The sequence below is a fragment of the Lytechinus variegatus genome, chromosome 17 (genome assembly GCF_018143015.1).
Source record: "Lytechinus variegatus isolate NC3 chromosome 17, Lvar_3.0, whole genome shotgun sequence".
Lineage (NCBI taxonomy): Eukaryota > Metazoa > Echinodermata > Echinoidea > Temnopleuroida > Toxopneustidae > Lytechinus > Lytechinus variegatus.
In genome coordinates this window covers 8,526,711-8,547,555 of record NC_054756.1, presented here as the reverse complement: position 1 = coordinate 8,547,555, position 20,845 = coordinate 8,526,711, and the positions used below count along the sequence as shown (strand labels likewise).

At 36.5% G+C, this 20,845-nt stretch overlaps 1 pseudogene; it reads left to right on the top strand.

Annotated features, from left to right (window-relative positions):
* Positions 1–9,568: 9,568 nt before the first annotated feature.
* Positions 9,569–20,188, top strand: LOC121430540 (annotated as a pseudogene).
* The last annotated feature ends 657 nt before the right edge of the window (positions 20,189–20,845 follow it).

The window sequence follows — 20,845 nt, the reverse complement described above, 5'->3', positions numbered from 1 at the left end:
AAACCGCAATCTTAATACATGTAGGTCCATGCTTTGACAGCCAGACGCCGGCCAAATATTTGTTCACCTTTTTCAACTTCTTCTCATCTAGACTCTTGAATTATTTATTGCTTTTTTTTTAGTGGTGAGACATTGATCAAGGAAGATTGGGACCCACGCCAGGTCTCTTTAAGAACCCCTACCAGTCAATGAATATAGATTATATATACATTCAGTTTTCTTTTCATGGATGGGGTCCAAGTTTTCGCCGTCTTATAATGTATGGCATCTGATTGAGAGCGGGCGCTATTGCTGAACACCAGGCGATCAGCGTAATCCATGTGCTGACGACAGCAAAGGACCAGCATATACATTTATATACCCGGTAAAAAGTTTATTTTTAATTCCAATTGACTAACCAACGAACTTTTCAATATTTCATATTATATATATATAGTTGACCTCTTTCCAATTAGCTCATTGTCAATATCAGAAAACTGAATAAAAGTGGCAGTGATTCATTGATGTGTGTAATAGATGATATTGGCCGAGTTGTTGAAAGCGATGAATATATTAAAACCAAAAGAAAGCAATTAATGGAAGGTCTAAAATTTAAATATCCATAGTTGTAAACATGCTGGTGAGTGTTCAAGAATTGATTAATGTAGATATAATTTTTAGTTTAAGAGAAAACAACTTTTAAGATTATTTTAGACAATTAAAATTCATAGTATTAGGCCTATATATAAAAAGAAAAAAAAATAAAGGCCTATAATATACCCATCAAGTGGCGCAAATGGATATACGACAAGGTTATTGAAAAGTTGAAAAATAAATAAAAATGAAAGCCTTAAAAAAATATCAAGTGTTAATGAGCATGGCGAGTGGTGAATTAAATCCACTTTGAAATTAGCCGATTGTGCATGATTGCCGTGATCAGTCCCAGTATATGAAACTGAAATTCTGATGTGAAGGGTCCTTAAATCAATTAGCTGAAAGTTATCAACAAGCCTTAGCAATTTCAAACGACCCATGCCAGCATGATATCGATTCATGTCAGTTTTATGTACTGAGAAACGTCAAGTAGAGTTAATTTAGGCATATAATTCTAGCCTAGGCTTGGAGACATCACTATATTATTCTATACAGGAGCAAATGTCGCGAGAGAATGTCGTGTCACCATCCACGGTCTATGTGATACTGGTAAAGTTCGACGAACTCAACTTCAAAAGCTCTTATTAAATCGAGTAAACTTTTGACCCTTTTCTCCGAGATAATATTCTGATGCCAGTGTCCGATATGACCAAACTTCCTCCGTTAACCCATTGCCCGATTCGAGTTGCTTGGTTGTTTGTTTTTTAATTACACTATCAGTTAATGAGTTAATCTCTAACCACCATGCTCTTGCGAGGAAAATAATGTCCTGTTTTCACTTAACTTTGTGGACTTTGAACATGGATGAAAAGTTTGCCTGCCCCCGAATAGTCTTCTCCTAAGAAGTTACACTTTTTTATGTTATTTCTTTTTAAATAACCGAAAAAATTAATTGATTTATATTTCATGTCAGTATTTTTTCGGATTTTTTTTACCGCTTTACCATCGCATACATTCGTAATTCCGAAGCTTCGTTATTCCGAAGGTTCGTTAGTCCGAAAACGAAGTGAGGTTCGTAATTCCGTAGGTTCGTTAATCCGAAAAGGATATGAGGTTCGTAATTCGGAAGGTTCGTTAGTCCGAAAACTAAATGATTAACTAACCTTATTTCGTTTTCGGACTAACGAACATTTGGAAAAACTATCCTTATTTCGTTTTCGGATTAACGAACCTTCGGAACATAGAACCTTATTTCGTTTTCGGATTATCGAACCTATCGAACTTATCGAATAACGCCACAAATGTTCGGATTAACGAACCCTTTTACGTTTTCGGATTAACGAACATCGAGGTGTAGGCAATTTACATGTTTCAGAATTACGAACCTTCGGAATAAAGAACCTTCGGAATTTTGAAGTGTAACCCTTTACCATAATTGCGTATTTCAATAATCCTTAGGATAAAATGTAACGAGATCAGAGTGGCCAGTTCGAAAATACTTTAGTCTTCTTGGCAGTTAAGAAAGTAGAATAAAATATATTTATATACTGAAAAATAAATAGGATATTATTGTTAGATTGACAAAAAAATCTAAAGTTTGAAGTGACACTTGGTTATTCTAACTGATTTGGAAAGTTTTTTTTAGATATATATTTGTAGAAAATTTAAATCTTGTCTTTTATTTCAAAGACAAAACATGGAAATATAGATCCAGTCTGTAAGCGAGGCAATTCAATATGATGGCGTGATGTCACAATGGTATATCACCGTTATACGTCTGAAATGATGTCTTATTGTTTCATGGCAATCGACAATACTTGAAATTGCATTTGCTCCATGGAATGGAATACTTTAGAATATATAGGAGTTGTTTTTGTTTTTTAATTCATTTCTTCTCAAGTTCTCGTTCAAACCCCTTTTCGTTAAGCAAACAAAATGTGGAAATTTTAAATTATTCCTGCATCTCATGTGACTTATAATAAATAGTCTTGGTCAATATACACATTACCAAGGAGACTCCAAGGGCATTAGTATATTATTATTATTTGCTTGATGGTCCTTGGTAAAATACACAAGACGAGGCTAATGAGTTTTGGACAGTTAAAAATTGAGGGTATGATTTTTTTTGCTCATGAGACTCGAGTGGTGTGCATCATTTGTTTTATTATGATAGCATCGATCCTTGACTGTCGTTTGATGAAGTCATATACACTCGTGCCATTGTTCAACTTGGTATAATGAGTAGAAACATTGGGCATGAATTGCAACTTTCAATAGAATACTATTTTCTAACATTCTAAATCTAAACCCATTCGCATTTCAAGACACTGTACTCAAAATCATAATTGTGAGAAAAATAAAATTTAAACTATTCTGTCTTCTAGGAAAACCAAAATGAAGTGTACATCGTGACACAACGTTGGGTTTACATACAAAATTGTATTTTAGGTATTTTATTCTTGAAAAATTTGCGAAAGACAGTCATCGTTGTGATTGGCTATTGCCATGTTGCGATTGTTTGTAACCCGTTTGTGTGACAGGGCACTTATATCATCTCGAACCAGGTACCTCATCTTGTCACGTGGTTATTTTATTTTTGATAAATGAAAGTTCGTCAAAACAGCCCTTCTGTTTCTAGGATGGTTAAAGTCCAACCGATAACCATTTTTTAACTATGCTGATAATAACATATGGTGTTATTCCAGTTCCTTTACCCTAGGAGGTAAATATTATTAATATTTTTTAAATTTTATCAAATTTTGTGTTTACATGGAAGGGGTATAGAATGGGATTGTCTGAAGATGTTAAATTATTATTCTCTAACTTTATCTACATTTATACACAGCAAAAATTGTGGTGTTAACCGGTGTACACAGAGGACCACACCAGCTATTCTACATCGGTGTTATTTTGACAGTGTTAGTTTAACACCTATAGGTGTTATTACAACACATTTGGTTGTTACATTTACACTGTTTGGTGCTGTGTTAAATCTGTAGGGTTTAATTTTAACACCTCAGTGTAGTGTCCTCTATTAGCACCAACTGGTGTCATTTTTAACACCACAGCTTTTACAGTGTACGATGTATTGTCTTTAGTTATTGAGTGATATAATTTAATTGGGTATATGTCACACAGCATGTATGTTTTAGGTTTTGTTATGATGATCAAGATTATGGAAATGAGAGTGATGATGTTAATCATTATAAAAAAAATAATAATGAAAACAATAATACGAAGAAGGAGGAGGAGGAGAGAGAAGAAGAAGAAGGAGGAGGAGGAGGAGGAGGAAGAAGAAGTAGAAGAGGATTGTAATATTGATAATTAAATGCTTTTAAAACTCATGATTATGTGCCAGAGAGTAAAATATATGAGTTAGTTTCACTGTATTTAATAAAGCTTCCTTTTCCGGTACTATCATCAAGAAATCCACTAAAATATCAAAATGTCATAATCATGATAATTGTAGGTCATTTAGCGGGTTGGTTGCCGAAATAATTATGCTCATGGATTATAATTATCTATATCATTCTTATCGTATAAATTCGCAATAACAAAACCGAATGTTGACATTATTTCTATTTTATCTCTTCAAATATTTACCATATTCCGATTATCGATTGATATACACAAGAGCAATGTCCTGTGAATAGCACCTCTATCTCGATAATAATTTCTATAATTGTGTCAATGAGGAATAGATCTACCATTAACCCGTGTACTAGGCTAGACAAAAGATTATCAAGTTCACTGCACTTGTGTCTTGTCTTTTAAGCGTCTGCATGATTTCTAGCAAGTTCTATCCATAGGAAATTTGTAAAATGTCCTTTTTATACAAAGGAGAACACACCAAATTGTCAAGAAAGGGGTGAATTTATGAATATGCATAAGAGAAATTTGAACAAACATGCATTTTACATGTTGTCTTTGCTGGCTCTCCATCGTTGTGATTGATCGGACCAATCGCAACTCTTTGTGAGACAGGGCCCAGGTATCACACATGTCATTTTCATTTTTTGTCTCACCTGCATAGCAGAGTGAGACTATAAGCGCCGCTTTTCCGACGGCGGCGGCGGCGTCAACATCAAATCTTAACCTGTGGTTAAGTTTTTGAAATGACATCATAACTTAGAAAGTATATGGACCTAGTTCATGAAACTTGGCCATAAGGTTGATCAAGTATTACTGAACATCCTATTAGAGTTTCATGTCACATGACCAAGGTCAAAGGTCATTTAGGGTCAATGAACTTAGACCATGTTGGAGGAATCAACATCAAAATCCTAACCCGAGGTTAAGTTTTTGAAATGACGTCATAACTTGGTAAGTATATGGACCTAGTTCATGAAACTTGGACATAAGGTTAATTAAGTATCACTGAACATCCTGCATGAGTTTTATGTCACATGACCAAGGTCAAAGGTCATTTAGGGTCAATGAACTTTGGCCGAATGGGGGTATCTGTTGAATTCCCATCATAACTTTGAAAGTTTATGGATCTGATTCATGAAACTTGGACATAATAGTAATCAAGCATAACTGAACATTTTCTCCAAGTTTCAGGTCTCATGAATCAGGTCAAAGGTCATTTAGGGTCAATGAACTTTGGCCAAATTGGGGGTATTTGTTGAATTACCATCATAACTTTGAAAGTTTATGGATCTGATTCATGAAACTTGGACATTAGAGAAATCAAGTATCACTAAACATCCTGTGCGCATTTCAGGTCACATGACCAAGGTCAAAGGTCAATGAACTTTGGCCGAATTGGGTGTATCTGTTGAATTACCATCATAACTTTGAAAGTTTATGGATCTGATTCATGAAACTTGGACATTAGAGAAATCAAGTATCACTAAACATCCTGTGCGCATTTCAGGTCACATGACCAAGGTCAAAGGTCAATGAACTTTGGCCGAATTGGGTGTATCTGTTGAATTACCATCATAACTTTGAAAGCTTATGGATCTGATTCATGAAACTTGGACATAAGAGTAATCAAGTATCACTGAACATCCTGTGCGAGTTTCAGGTCACATGATCAAGGTCAAAGGTCATGTAAGGTCAATGAACTTTGGCCGAATTGGGTGTATCTGTTGAATAACCATCATATCTCTGTAAGTTTATTGGTCTAGTTCATAAAAAGTGGACATAATAGTAACCATGTATCACTGAACATCTTGTGCGAGTTAGAGTATTTTTCAAAGTCAGCACTGCTGATATATTGAACTGCGTGATGCAGGTGAGACGGCCAGAGGCATTCCACTTGTTTTTAATACATACTAGATGGAATCAAAAGATAAAAAGTTTAATTGAATATAATAATCATTGTAAGTGTGTATGTAGCTGAAAATATATTTTTTTGTAAAAATATAATGGTGGAGAAGTTTGTTAAAGTGTTTCTACATAATAATCAAACCTCACGGTGAATGTGAAGATGTGATTCTTTTCTTCTTCAAAATTTAAGATAGAAGACTTATGAAGTATCGTTTTTTAGTCGTCCTTGACTCTTCGTTTACTCATTCAGTTCAATTGCGTCGCTATAAATTCTTTTGTTATATCTATTTTTTCTTCTTTCTACAGACTTAAGTATTTACTTTGTTCTTGATGACTCGAATGTTATATTCTGTATTTTTTTGTGTGTACAATTTTTTTTGTATTATGAATAATTATTTATTTGACTTTGTGAACAGTGTTTTGTTAATATACTATTGTATGTATGATTTTGAACTGAATGTTTTAATAAATACTATTTCAAAACAAAAAAAATACTTGGATTGAGTGTTAACATGTTGCATGAAACGCCAAGCCAGATCCATGTTGAATCTGAAGTGACCAGAAAGAAGATGAGCTTGCAATTTTGCATGACAGTTCAATATGACCGCGCATTGTTTTAGATGTCTGTTTAATCGAATATTGGTTTTATTTAATTAAAGGATTAGTATACCATGGTAGCTAAAATCCATAGATTGACAAGAAGGTATACCGGGACGAGACATCTCAAAAAAGGGAGAAGGATGGTTGCCTTTTTTTAAATTTTCATTAACTTTATTCGTTTATAGAGTGGTTAGTTCACACTTTGCCGCTCCCCATCCAGAGGGCTGCTTCATAAAAACATTTTGTTTGCTAAAATGAAAATGAATCTTCAATTCTTTTTTTTTCATTCCATTAAAACATAAATCAAAGTAATATGAAATCAAATAGAAATTGAAGGTTAATCGAGTACTTCTTTAGACTTTCCTCCTGTTTCTATAGTGGAGCATTGGCCCGGAGCATTGGGTAGCAACAGAACATTTCCAACTTATGTGGTCTTCTGCTAAAGACTTAGCCCCTTTAGGTATATAAGCCTCATTTCCTGGAGGTCTTTGAATCAAATACAATTTAAGGATACTCAAATAAAAAAAAATATTTCGCATCAAACGGCTGATTTTAGGCCATTTTCAAGTCAAATCTTGAATGCAAAATTCGACAACGTTTCGAAATGATTATAAATGAATGATCATATTTCATACTTGAATGATAAAATCAAAATCACGTAACTGTCATCTTTTTGTAACATTTCTTTTTATATACATCTATTAATAAAGATTCGATAAGCTATCCTGAATTCCTGACACTTTTGACGTATTTCTTAAAATCTTTGTGTAACGTGTGTTTTTTTTACAACTATTGAAAGACACAGTTATGCTATACTGAGTTACTGACACTTTTTAACATATTTTTTACATTTTTTTATCATATTTTTTTAACTATTTAAAGTAAAAGTTTTGCTATCTTTGGTTCCTGACACTCTTGTTTTTTTTCATCACATGTCTTTTTGTATTCTACAATTATTTTGATATCCTGTTACAATTGACGTCGCTGTCGCACAAAGCTATTTTTGAAAGTTTCCGTCCCCCAGAACATCATCTGTCAAGATGAAATTGTTTCCTCAATCATTTTATGGAAATTGGTAGAAACAAAGAAAGATGGCGTATGTCATTTATATTATACCGAGCTTTTTTTACCGAAATTTTTATAGTATTTTAACTCTTGAAATAAGATGAACCACATTCCATGTTGCCTGTCCACGAAAAATTGAAGGAAATTTCAGTTTTTTCCCTTTATTCCCTCGTCTGCTGAATATTTCCTACCGTGCACAGGCTGGTACGAAGATCATTAGATATTAATATTTGAGAAGATAATAAAGAATTTATATTAACGCAGGTGCTTCAGGGGGCAGTCATACTATAGGGACCCGTATACGCAAAGGTAAGCAAAAATTGTACGATTTGTTTTTATGATTGATTGTACATTGTAGTCAAGGGAATCAATGATAAAAATAATAATCTATGATGATTGCTAATCTTTGTGTTAAGTTTTAAAGTTTTTGCCGGCGAATTTCTTCATTTTCTTCTTCATCATCATAATTCTTCTTCTTTTTCTTCTTCTTCTCCTTCTTCTTCTTCTTCGGTTTCTTCTCCTTTTTTCTTCTTTCCTTGGCAAATGAAATAGAGTTGATTATTTTGCCAAATATTAAAAAAATATTAATAGCTTCTTTCATTTTTTTTCGTTTCTCTTCCTTTTTTATTTTTTTATTCTATGTTATTTTCTTTTCTTTCGTTCATTTCTCTTCATTTTCTTTTGTGTTTTCTTTTTGTAAAACATTCTTTTATTTGTGAAATTAAATTTTCTTTTCTTTAATATCAAGAATTGTCTTTTGTTAACGATTGATATAAAGAAATTGGTTTACGTTAACCGCGTGCAATAGCCTATACGTATGTCGGCATATACGCTGGCTAAAACGTCAGGTGTAACATACCCTCAAAGCTATAGAAATAAATTAATATTTAACCCTTAGTCTCTCCATTTCCGTTGGTTTATAAATAGCCATGATCAGAGTACAATGACGCGCTGTTCTAATAATGATATGACAGTCATTGCCATCAACTATACCTATACCTGTTAGTAATAGTATTTAATAAAATTTTAAACATTCATATTTAAAATAATCAATTTTCCCCATGGGATTTAACTCGTTTTGAGTTCTTTTATTCATGTATTTGTTTACATAATGTTTTTTTTTGAAATATGGATATCATAATGAATAAATGTAAAGTAAGGATATATTGTTTGTTAAGTTGAGAGGGGCAATTGGCAGTCTGATAAAATTTCAGGGAAAAATAACTAAAAAACGAAAGATGGTGTGTTAGCGTGAGGGGGGGGGGGGGTGAGGAGCCAGTGACTTCTGAAATAATGGCGATTCTTTCGCTTGAAAGCGAAATCTAACAAGAAAGACAAAGTTTGTACGAGTTGGGACAAAGTGCATGTGAGCAAAACAGTATGTACTTATGAACCATTTTCTCATCATGCGTTTAGATCGCATGGTCCTTGATCGATTTAAGAGAATAATTCTTTTACAAACTTGCAATTAATCGTGAATTATTTACCTGGGATATTGATATCTAATCCTTGGTTTCAAGTACCTATGTTCACCTGTTTATTACATGACATACTACGTCACCGCTCTACGTCTGTCAGTTATTGAGAATTGATAACTAATTTTTACGATTCTTAATTTCTTGTTTCTTTCTTCTTTGTCATTTCATTTTGTTTTATTTCCGCAGTTTGTCATTATTCCTCCTCACCCGTCTTATTTTTCTTGCCCGTTTTGTCATCTTTTTGTTCTTCTTGCTTGTTTTTCTGCTTCTTTTCTTATTTTCTTCACTATTGTTTCTTCATCGTCATCATCTTCGTCGTCTTCTTCTCTGCCTCCTCCCCCTCCTTTTTTCTCATTCTTCTTCTTATTCTTCCTCTTCTCCTGTTTATTCTCCATCTTATTATTTTATTTTCTTCTTATCTTTTTCAATTTTATACAGGGAAGCTTTGAGTAGCATACAAAAAGGCCCGAACAATTGAATAAATTGATTATTAATGCATTTGTACCCTCATTGCACTGTCATGCCTCAATCATAATATGCCACTATCATCACTTGTAAAGTAAGCCTGTGCTTTTATGGAATCTTTCTTTTATCTTTACAGATATCATATATACAAAGACAAGCCTCTCGTCTTGAATCCGTATCTATCTTGTCGTCTGCTATCTCCTTGCTGAAATAACACATGTTCTCTGATTGGCCAGTCTTACTCTGTTACGTCATCAATGACCAATCCCACTGCGACTCCTTTTGTTTCGTTACAAGTCGACTTGAACTGTTTGCTGAAGAGTTTACGCGCCACCAGCGGCTGCCGAGACTCCAAAAATTAGTCTGAAACGAGACTCGAAGATCGACGGAACGTTGGACGCCGCGGGAGCTTTACCCCCAACGACTTGCTGACCTGTCTCCAACTTCAGGTTCTGCACGGTACTGATGAAAATAATCAGTTTAATGTTTATGTCGAGGAAATAAACGGATATATCAATCACCATGTACGGCGAGAAAGAAAACGACCAACCAAAATACCGATGCATCGACCACGCGATGACATCGGCGTTCTACAAGCTCGGCAAGCTCGTTTCCCGACATCGCATCTTCTTCCTCCTGATGCCGCTGGCGGTCGCCATCGTGTGCATTCACGGGTTAACTCTCCTGGTCATCCAAGACGACGTCGTCTACCTCTTCACGCCGACTGGAAGCCCTGGTAAAGCAGACGGTGAAGTCTTCAAGACCTACTTCCAATCTGGGGACAATGAGACAGAGTTTTTGCCAAATAGAGAGCTGATCGATCGCCAGGTAAGAACCATTGTAGTATATCCTTTTTTAATATAAAGTATTTTACTTTTTGTACTATTTTGTATTAAAAAGAACATTTTAAATAGATGGGCTAAAAGCGCTTCCGAGCCTAAAATCATGATGTTATATAACTCGTAAAACACTGAAAAGTATCTCTGAGACAGATGGAGATAACGGTTTGGATTCATCGCCTAACTGATCGAAAACGGCATGAACATGATAACTACTACAACAACCATGACAACAACAACAATGTCACCACTTATACAAAGTTGGTACATCTTTCTGCTCGGGGATATAATCCATTTCATTTGTCATGTCTATTCTTTTTGATTGAAATGAAAATATATATGCCGCATGGTTATTGCTAGAATTGTGTGCGTTTTCGAGGGGAAAAGTTACAGCTCTAGATAACTCTTTCGCTTGTCTTACTTTCCTCTCTGTCTTTGAAATATTATGTTACTTTATATGTATTTTTTTTACTGAAAATTGATAGAATAAATAAATTAAAAAAACACCAAATGATTTTGAATTGTTTAATATTAGCAAGTATAAATATCCTGTATCCCACCCAATGCGAACGCCGATCAGATCTGCATGTATTGTGAACAAGAAAGATACTTCAGTGGAAACCAAAATAATATTTCCGCCATTTGTGCAAAAGTTAAAATTGTTGAATTAGGTACATGTATTTCTAAAAGGGTATTGTTTAACATGATTGTATTTCATTTTCAAGTTGAACTTATGTTTCTCGATAACAATGTCAGAAAGGAATGGTATTCTGCCTGGTACTATATTACATTTTAACAGACTCGTCAGCTAAATCATATTACACAGTAGTTGCAAAGTGCCTTTATTTGCTTAAGTGTAAACTGAATTACAAATCGGAGATTATATTTAATCGTTTTACAGTTGATGATATCCAGTTCATCGCATGAATTCATTGAATACTCATTTTCCACCATGTGTTAAATTATCCATGCTTCGTCCTTTATAAAGCATAGTAATGGACGTAACTGTGAGTGGTGTTTCATTTACCGATCGATATGAACAGATTGGTCTTCAATAGGATTATCAATTTGTGGTTTAAAGGAGAATGAAACCATTGGAACAAGATAGCTTGTGTGAAAACAGAAAAATCAAAGAAACAGATCAACGAAAGTTTGAGAAAAATCGGACAAATAATGAGAAAGTTATGAGCATTTGAATATTGCAATCACTAATGCTATGGAGATAGCAAATTGGCAATGCGACAAAGATGTGTGATGTCACTTGTGAACAACTCTCCCCATTACTTAAGTATAATTTCACTAAAATTGCCTCTTATATCACATCTATCCATAAATCTTGTGTTCTGTCTACATGAGGGCATGTAATACATATTTTTTTAAGAATACATCATGGATAAAGAGTTTGTATCATCATAAGAAAAAGCAAAAAGAGACATTTTGAGGGTATTTTATAGTCCACCAAAGGGAAAGTTGTTCATCAGTGACATCACACATCCTTGTCGCATTGCCAATGTGAGGATCTCCATAGCATTAGTGATTGCAATATTCAAATGCTCATAACTTTCTCACTATTTGTCCGATTTTTCTCAAACTTTCATTATTCTTATTCTTTGATTTTTCTGTTTCTACACAAGCCTATTTGTTCCAAAGGTTTCATTCCCCTTTAAAGTTAAACGTAATATAGAATCTTGCTGGCCCATTGCTAGAGGAAATTACCTTGAGGGTTTATATACGACTTCCCTTCTGTACTAATACATGTATTGTAAAGTTATTTTCAAAGCGTTGCCACTAGTATACATTTATATGTCCACAGGCGTATCCCGAAACAACCATGTGCTACGCCTTCTTCTGTACACATGTATAGATTTGCATTCTTTATGGTAATTGATTTCATTTGGATTCTTGTTAACAAAAATGAAGAAATTTTGTAAAATGAATGTTTATTTGAAATGAAATGAAAGTATATAAATGTGGGATATGGTTGCTTCTGTGTTTTAAATTCAAATTTTTTTTGTAGGGTATTGTGGTCTAGTGGTCATTACTCTCGTCTTTCAATCTGAGGGACGTGGGTTCGATTCCCAGCCATGGCGCGCTTTCGTTCAGCGAGAAATTTACCCACATCCCAGGTGAGGTTAATGGGTACCGGCATGAAGTAATTCCTTAAAAAGTTGTGAGCACCGGAATCTGTTGCCGAGCTTAGCCGGGGTATCATAAGGGCGCCTTGAGCACCTACAAGGTGTGCTATGCGAATACCCTATACACTGTTTTAAAATAAAAGAAGTTCCTGCAGCACAGAGTCTCGAGAATACCTGTAATCTTACCAGATTGCGTAATCTTACAGGAAATTGGTATTTGGTGTATGGAACCTTAAAAATTTCCTTGAATAAAACACCTTTCCCTTTTTATAAACAGACCTGTTCTGTTAAATTGCTGAAAAAATCCCTGTTTTATGAATTTACAGAATGATTATGTTATTGCTTTCTGCAAAATCTTCTGTTTTTCTGTAAAATCGATTTTTTTTTAACAGTGTATGTGTATTTGTTATTATATTCTTTTTTCGTATAGACTCGTGGTAGCATCATTATCAGGGAGAAGAAGGATGGCAACGTCCTCTCGACAGCGGCCTTCCGGGAGATCGCCCGCTTGGACGAACTCATCAGAACCTTCACATTCACCAACAACTTCACAGATTACAGCTATGCCCACCTCTGCCAAACGTGGCTGCATGTTTGCCATGACAACCTGATCATGTCATTGTTACGTGATCACGTGGAGACGATGGACTATATGAATTTGACTTTCCCCCTTCGTCCCACTGCCCCCGCCCCACGAGGGCCGGGTGTTCGTGGGGAATCAGCTGGGAGGGGTGGATCTGTACCCCGGCACCGATGTAATCAAGAAAGCGAGGGCGATGCTGCTCATTTATACCATCACTCGAGAAACACATGATGCGGAGGAGCTGGCGTATGAGTGGGAGGAACAGTTCATCCAGGAGGTGAATATCACACAAGCCGATTATTAATCAGTTATGGGCTATATTAATAGGCCTTTTAAGGATGTGCCATGAAATCACTGAAAATATCTTGCCCGTCCTAACTGAAATATCGGCAAAGACCAATATCAACGATAATTTAATTGGCATTGGATTGAAGGAGAAAAGATGTCCACGAAAGTCTGAAAAGACTTAGCAAATGTTAAGATTATTAATATTATATTGCTAATTCTTTCAAAATGCAACAGATAAAAAATGTCCTTTATATTTCGATGCGCAATATTGGATATTTTGCTTGAACCAAAGCGGCTCATTAGTGGAGAACCTAAATTATTTGATGTAAATTGCTTCAGATTATTTCATATTTTGAAGAAAAAGTAATCATCAGTTATTGATCTGATAAATTGGGCAAATATTATTGTAATTCTTTTGGTTTCGTTATATTTTTGATTAGGTGGACAAATTCGCCGAATCCGCCGAGCACATCGTCATCTCGTACGAGACCAGCTTCGGACTGGCGGACGAGGTCGGCGAAGCGAGCAAGCGTGTCATACCCCTCTTCATCGCCACGTTCTGCATGCTCGTCCTCTTCGCCGTCGGTTCGTGCATCATGAGAGACTGGGTGCAGTCGAAACCGTGGTTGGGGTTGATCGGGGTCATCTCGGCGTCGCTGGCCATCGTCTCCTCCATCGGGTTCCTGAGCTATTGCAGGATCGAGTTCAATGAGATCGTCTCGCTCATGCCCTTCCTCATCATCGGTGAGTTGATTTAAAATGGATGGGAGATGTTCATCTCAGCGGTGTCAAAACTTCAACACTCGTCATCATCGGTGTTCATAGAAGACTATGCTAATCAGTTTACACCCATCTTAAGGTGCTAGTATCATGGATGAGTAGAATAAAGAAAGGAGAGTGGAGCAAGTGAAGGATGGATATACGGAAGAGGAAAAAAATATATAACAGACAAATTATGAACATGATGATTATGTGAAGAATGAGAAAATTCAATTCCTTTAGGTATTTGTTCTTTCAAGTGAAACCCCTGACGTCTAAGATGAAATTATGAAACTAAACCATCCCCCTTTCGTACGTCTTATGTTTCAGAACTTATTTGTTTTATTCTCATTCCCTCAGGTGTCGGCGTTGACAACATGTTCATCATGATCGCAGGTTGGCGCCAGCTGAGCATCTACCTTCCGGTTCACGAGCGGATGGGCCAGACCTATTCCGAAGCAGCCGTCTCCATTACCATCACCAACCTCACAACAATCCTTGCCTTCATCATCGGCGCTTCCATCTCCTTGCCGGCCATCCGCGCATTCTGCATCTACGCCGGGGTGGCCATGTTCTTCGCCTACTTCTATCAGATAACCTTCTTCGGCTCCTGCATGGCGTTTACCGGCGAGCGGGAGGCAAAGAATCTTCATTGCTACACCTGCAAGAAGGTCCTCTCGAAGGAAGAGTCGCCCAACAAGCTGTATATGATCTTCTGCGCTGGTGGTGTGCCGCAGCCGGACTCCAAGTGCAGGAAGCCCGAAGGCCACATCATCCACCCGATCATGGTTCTCTTCAGAGACTACTACGCTCCGTTCCTGATGAAGAGATGGATGAAAGTCATTGCGATGGGGATGTTCATTGCTTACCTTTGCGGCGCTATCTATGGCTGCATGAACATTACTGAAGGATTGAAGCTTCGGAACTTGGCCAGAGATGGCTCACCTACGTGGAGATTCTACAAGGAATTTGAAGACTACTTCAGCGAGTATGGCCCTGTCGTGAGCGTAGCGGTTACAGAACAGGTTGACTACTGGAATAAGTCCGCACAGGACTCGCTGAACGAAACGCTCGCTGAGATTGAAGCGACGGATCTTTTTCAAGGTAGCGAGGTAACCGTTTCCTGGTTGCGCGTTTATGCACAGTACCTTCAAGCTATCTTCCAAACCAGCGAGCTTGATAAGGAAACATTCCTTACAATACTCCAACACAAGTTCTTGAAGGATTATCGCTTCAAGGAATTTGAACTCGACATCGCGTTCGAGTACGCCGCGGACAATATTACCGCGGTCGACATCAAAGCTTCCCGTTTCTTGGTAACCTCTCGCAACATGCACAGCGCAATGCAAAAGCGTGACATGATGTTAGAGGTCCGGGACATCGCCACTGAATCTCCCTTTGACATCGTCACGTTCCATCCGATGTTCGTGGTCTATGACCAGTACGTCGGGACGATGCCAAACTTGTTCCAGACATTGGGTATCGCGATGGCGTGCATGATGATTGTGTCTTTGATCATGATCCCGCACCCGATCTGTGCCATCTTCGTCACCCTCTGCGCCATTAGCATCGACGCCGCCGTCATCGGGTACATGTCGCTCTGGGGCGTCAACCTCGACACGGTTTCCGTCATCAACATCATCCTTTGCATCGGATTCAGTGTCGACTTCTCTGCTCACATCACGTATTCATTCGTGTCAGCTCCAGATGAGGATCCCAACAAACGCGCCATCGCCGCTCTCTTCGCTGTTGGCATGCCCATCGCCCAAGGAGCGTTATCGTCGATGATCGCTTTGAGTCCCTTGGCAACAGCTCCCACATACCTCTTCAGGACATTCTTTAAAACTCTTTTCCTAGCTATGTCATTCGGGGCTCTCCACGGCCTCGTCTTCTTACCAGTAATCCTATCATTTCTCGGGAACATCATCCCGCGAAATCACTTAAGAGAAACAGAACGAGAGGTAGAGGTCGAAAAGAAAGACATTGACCAATGCAATATCTACGTAAATTATATGTTAGAACCCCCCGTTATAGCGGCGGCCCCTGACAATGAGTTTGTCGTCGTCGAAACCAAAGTCAGCACCGTATGACGAAAGCACCACTTCCATCGGACACACACCTGTGAGAAGTGGTATATTCGAATCTAACTCCCAAGTGCCTCTATATTTTATTTCCATTATATCAAATAACATGGCGATATGGTTGTTAGATTTTTGTTGTAATTGTTAACGATGCAATAACTATGAATATACTCGCAGTGCTACCATGCTGATCAGTGATGATTTTCTGATCCAAGCTGTGGTAGAAATCATCTTAACCATTGAAAGGATTGCTTCTCGTTGTGGCGGAGCAATTATGCAATGGTCATCAGCGCCGTATCGGCTGCTGTTTTTTTTTATTCTAAGGTAAGGTAGAATATTGAACCTTCCACAAAAAATACCTCACGATCCAACATCGAAAGTGAATTCTGGATTGTTTAACGAAAGAGCGATTCCATTGGTATTGTTACCAATTATAGTTATTTTCGGATGCAGGTGAGCCTATTGGTTTAGGACTTGCATTATAACGGCTACACAATGCATTATTCTTCTACCATTCGTTGAAGATATCATACTTTGATCAAGTACAAAGTATTCGAAATTGAAATGGAAAAGCGATTCGCTGCATATTTCAAAAAGATAAATCCTGTATGCGTGATTGGGTTGCATGAGGGTTTTGAAATAATGAATGGGTAGAATAATCAACCTTTAAAACCTGTTTGCATAGGACTTAAAACTGAAAAGGAAAGAAAAGGGGGCTAATTATGGTACCTGTCTCAACCTAGTGCTCCAATCAGATGTTGCCTAAGTCGCGGACTCGCAGTCAGTCACACTAGCAAAAGGGACTCCTAATCGACCAATGGTATGCTATTGAAATTAACGTAACAGTGTTGATTGGAATGGGGTCGCTTTTGCCAGTGTGACACCACCATGATCATGGTGCAACAATTCATGGAAAGCTGTGCAGCAAGTGTTCCGGAAAAGAATTATTTGAAGGACTGTGTGTATATGTCGAAGCTGCATAAATTATGCCAAATGCTGCGTTTCATAAATCGTTTGGATCATTAACTTCTCGCTTTCATATACGTTCCATCCAGTTTGGATAATGTTAACATCTTGCGTTCATAAGATAGTAAATGCTTCATTCAAGCCGTTTCAAGAGATTAAAGTCACACTTTCGCCGAGACCTTTATTCGACCCTCTGGGCACGTTCCCCAGAATGGTCGGCAGGTCCGTCATGATAGTATTAAATACACTTTTCTTGATCCGTGTCATTTCCCAGTGACAGATCTATATGGATTGAATACCATTCATTCAAAAATATAACAAACTCGAATTTTATCCCTGCCCTTTACTTCATCCAGATAATTTCAAAGCCAAAGCAAATAGTTCTTAATTCGTTTGAAAGACTGCAAAAAAAAAGTCGGGGCGGGGCATAAGTCTATCAAAACAAAAGTTCAGTCATTTTCGTCATTCAAAATGATGGAGCGACCACTACAGATTTTGAAATGGGTAACGTCTTTTAATTCTTAAGCAAGGTTATGGGGAAAAACCAACACATTTGTCCAGACTTAACTTTCTTCGCTACCTTATTTTACATTCCATTGATGTGGTATCTCCGCCAAAAGCAGGGTTATAGGTCGATAAGGGTTTCATGTTGTCATGTTTTTCATCATGAAAACTAGTCCATTAGACGTTGTTTCATTCACGGATAAATGGCTCGTTTTATCATTATTGTTACATTAAAATTAAGGATGGGTGTTCTGTACCATTGGTAAGTCAGATGGAATATTTGCATATTTTATCTCAAGCTATTATCTTCTTAATTTTAGAAGACGACCCCCCCCCCAAGAACGGCAAATCCTCAGATTCTAAAACAAAATTAATGTTGGCAATATAATTTTTCATTAGCTTTGCAGAATTTCGAATTTCCGACTTGAGTTTTCCTCTTCGAAGAAAATTGGGAATTCAATCGTGTTGCAATTTTGAATGTAAAGTGCATTCACCCGTCTCCTTGTCATTGTGATAATACTTTAACAAGATAGTTGCCATGTTGGTTTATCCTTTACTGAATTGCCGTGAACCGAGTGTCTCAGGTTCCTTTTGCAGTATATGTCATATATATTGTCGACGATTTTGCATCATCATCTGACACCCAAGTATTTATTTTGCGGATTTAACCAGAAATGGACGAGTTGAGACAATGTACAAAGGAATATTTTATCAAGGTTCTGTCACTGTTTAAATGGACTTTACACGGATTTAGATACACAAGGAGAGGGCGACAGATAAGGAATATGTCAGATCGGTTAGGTTAGGGGTTTAAGATAAATCCAGAAGGTTTTTGGCGTCAGGCGAATAGTCTACAGGCACAGACCCTGATTGAAACGTTGATCAACAAGTGTGTCTCCACGCAAAGACTAGCACGTACAGAACTTGCTGTAGGCATGGGTAGGCTGCAATTCAGACCCGTAACTCGATTCAAGGGTTTGCACAGCAGATTATCAGGCAAAAGGGAGAATTTTTAGGGGGGAGGGTGGGGTAGAATAAGACTCCAGTATCGATTGAACTCCATTGAACGTTATGGTAATACTGCTAGGACTTTCAAAAGACGTTGTACAGGTTAAACCGTTTATGCGTTTATTTTGACGTTTATTTCATAATATTTTATTTCGGTTAACCACGTACATTTATATCGTTATATGTTCATCTCAAGGAAATATCATTAAAATATGTGCAATTGCTAGATTTAGACGTTCATTTTTTAAAATATAATTACGCCTCCTTCGTGTTTTATTGCGATTATTGTTTTTGTTGTTGTATAATTTTAAAATTGAGTATTAGTAAGTTAAAAAGAAGGTTAATATTAACATTCCAGCACGTTAGGTATATTTTCGTTGTAGTGGTCAATTTAAACGAAATCATGGGAGACTTTGAACCGAAATTCCGCCAAGTAAATATTATATAGAACAGTAGAATGACATACACTAAATATTTTTAAGAATATTGAAAATAAGTGTATACATCTGCTTAAATGAAACTAAAACAGTGTCTGGCTCAGAAATTAGTTCATCATATGTCTTGCATTGAAGGGCCATAATTTACTGGTTGAAATTATCTTTAGAATAAATTACAATTTTAATCAAAATATGTGATTTAATAGATTAGAAAATTATATTCGAATGGAAGAAAAATATGTATAATGTATAGCAGTATCACTTAATTTTTTTTTCATTAATAGGGAACTTCTTTTTTCCTGGTTTGGAGAAAATTTGAAACTTATTTTGTTCACATTTCGAACTTACAACTGCATAACTGCTATATTTATGAAATATTGTCATATGATTATGGTGCTAAATTGTGTTGCGCGTTAACTGTGTATTACATTTATTATTTTTTCTTTCCAAGATTTGACCAATTTTGTTATATCAATAATTTTGATATTTTCATTTACGTTTTGCTCTCTGGCAGTGCTTAATACTTAATATTTTCTTTGCTGAAGGTGTTATGTTCTGTAATCGCATGACTTGTTTTTAATTCAAATCGATAACATTTCCCATTATGATCAGTACTACATGATTATTCCAATATTTTTTTTTTCATTTTCGATTTAAGAAATATCATTGTTTCATCTTTTCAGATGCGAAAATTAATGATTACAAAAGATTGTTAATTCGCTTGGAAATAGCATTTTGATAATGCGAGAGAAAATACGACCAAAACAATATCGAAATAATCAGTTGCATCATCATGGCCCTTTTAATATTAATTATTTGCTAGATGTGAAAGATACATGTGCATATCTTTGATCATAGATCCGATATTTTTTTTCAAAATTGATATATTTAATGCTGAGTGAATGAAATTCTTATTCCACATTACAAAAAAAATATCGAAATGATTTCTAATTTTCATTTTTTTCGTCAATTATTTAAGTTTCGTATACATGTAAATGTTATGTGTATAACTCGGGTTGTTCATTTTGGAATAGCGATGGCTTGTAGATTGAGAGTGATCAATACGATTGTATTTTTTTGTGTATGAGAATCGAGAGATATAGAAATAAAATGATATATTCTTGTGTAAATCGAAGACGATGGTTTCTTTTTGTTTTATGAACCGAACAACGTGTTTCGTAATAAAGCTTTCCGATGGGGGTGATGGTGAATGTGACCATTTAGGTGATGATGTTGATGATGATGATGATAATGATGGCGAATACAATGATGATGATGATGCTGCTGATGATGATGTTGATGATTATGATGATGATGATGAAGAAGAAGATTGGGATGATGATGAGGGGGAAGAGGAGGATGAAGATGGTGGTGGTGGTGATGATAATGATGATGATGATGTGATGATGGGGATGATGACCATTTTAAATAAAGTGATAATGAAGATGATGATGATGATGACGGTGATGATGTTGATGATGATGTTGATGTTGATGATGATGATGGTGATGATGATGATAATGAGACCATTTTGATGATAGTGATAATGAACTTATGAAGATGGCGATGATGATGCTGATGATGATAATTATCGCTGTTTTTGCTGTGGTGATTGTAATGCTGCTGGACAATGGCCTTGTTTTATTGTCCTCTTTATCAATATTCTCCCCTCCTGTCCTCATCCGATATCTCTCACTCTCATCATATAAAGTATTTTTTCATAAAACTTTATGTTGAATAACAAATCTCATAATTAGAGATGCTTGGGTGGTTAATGAATAACTATC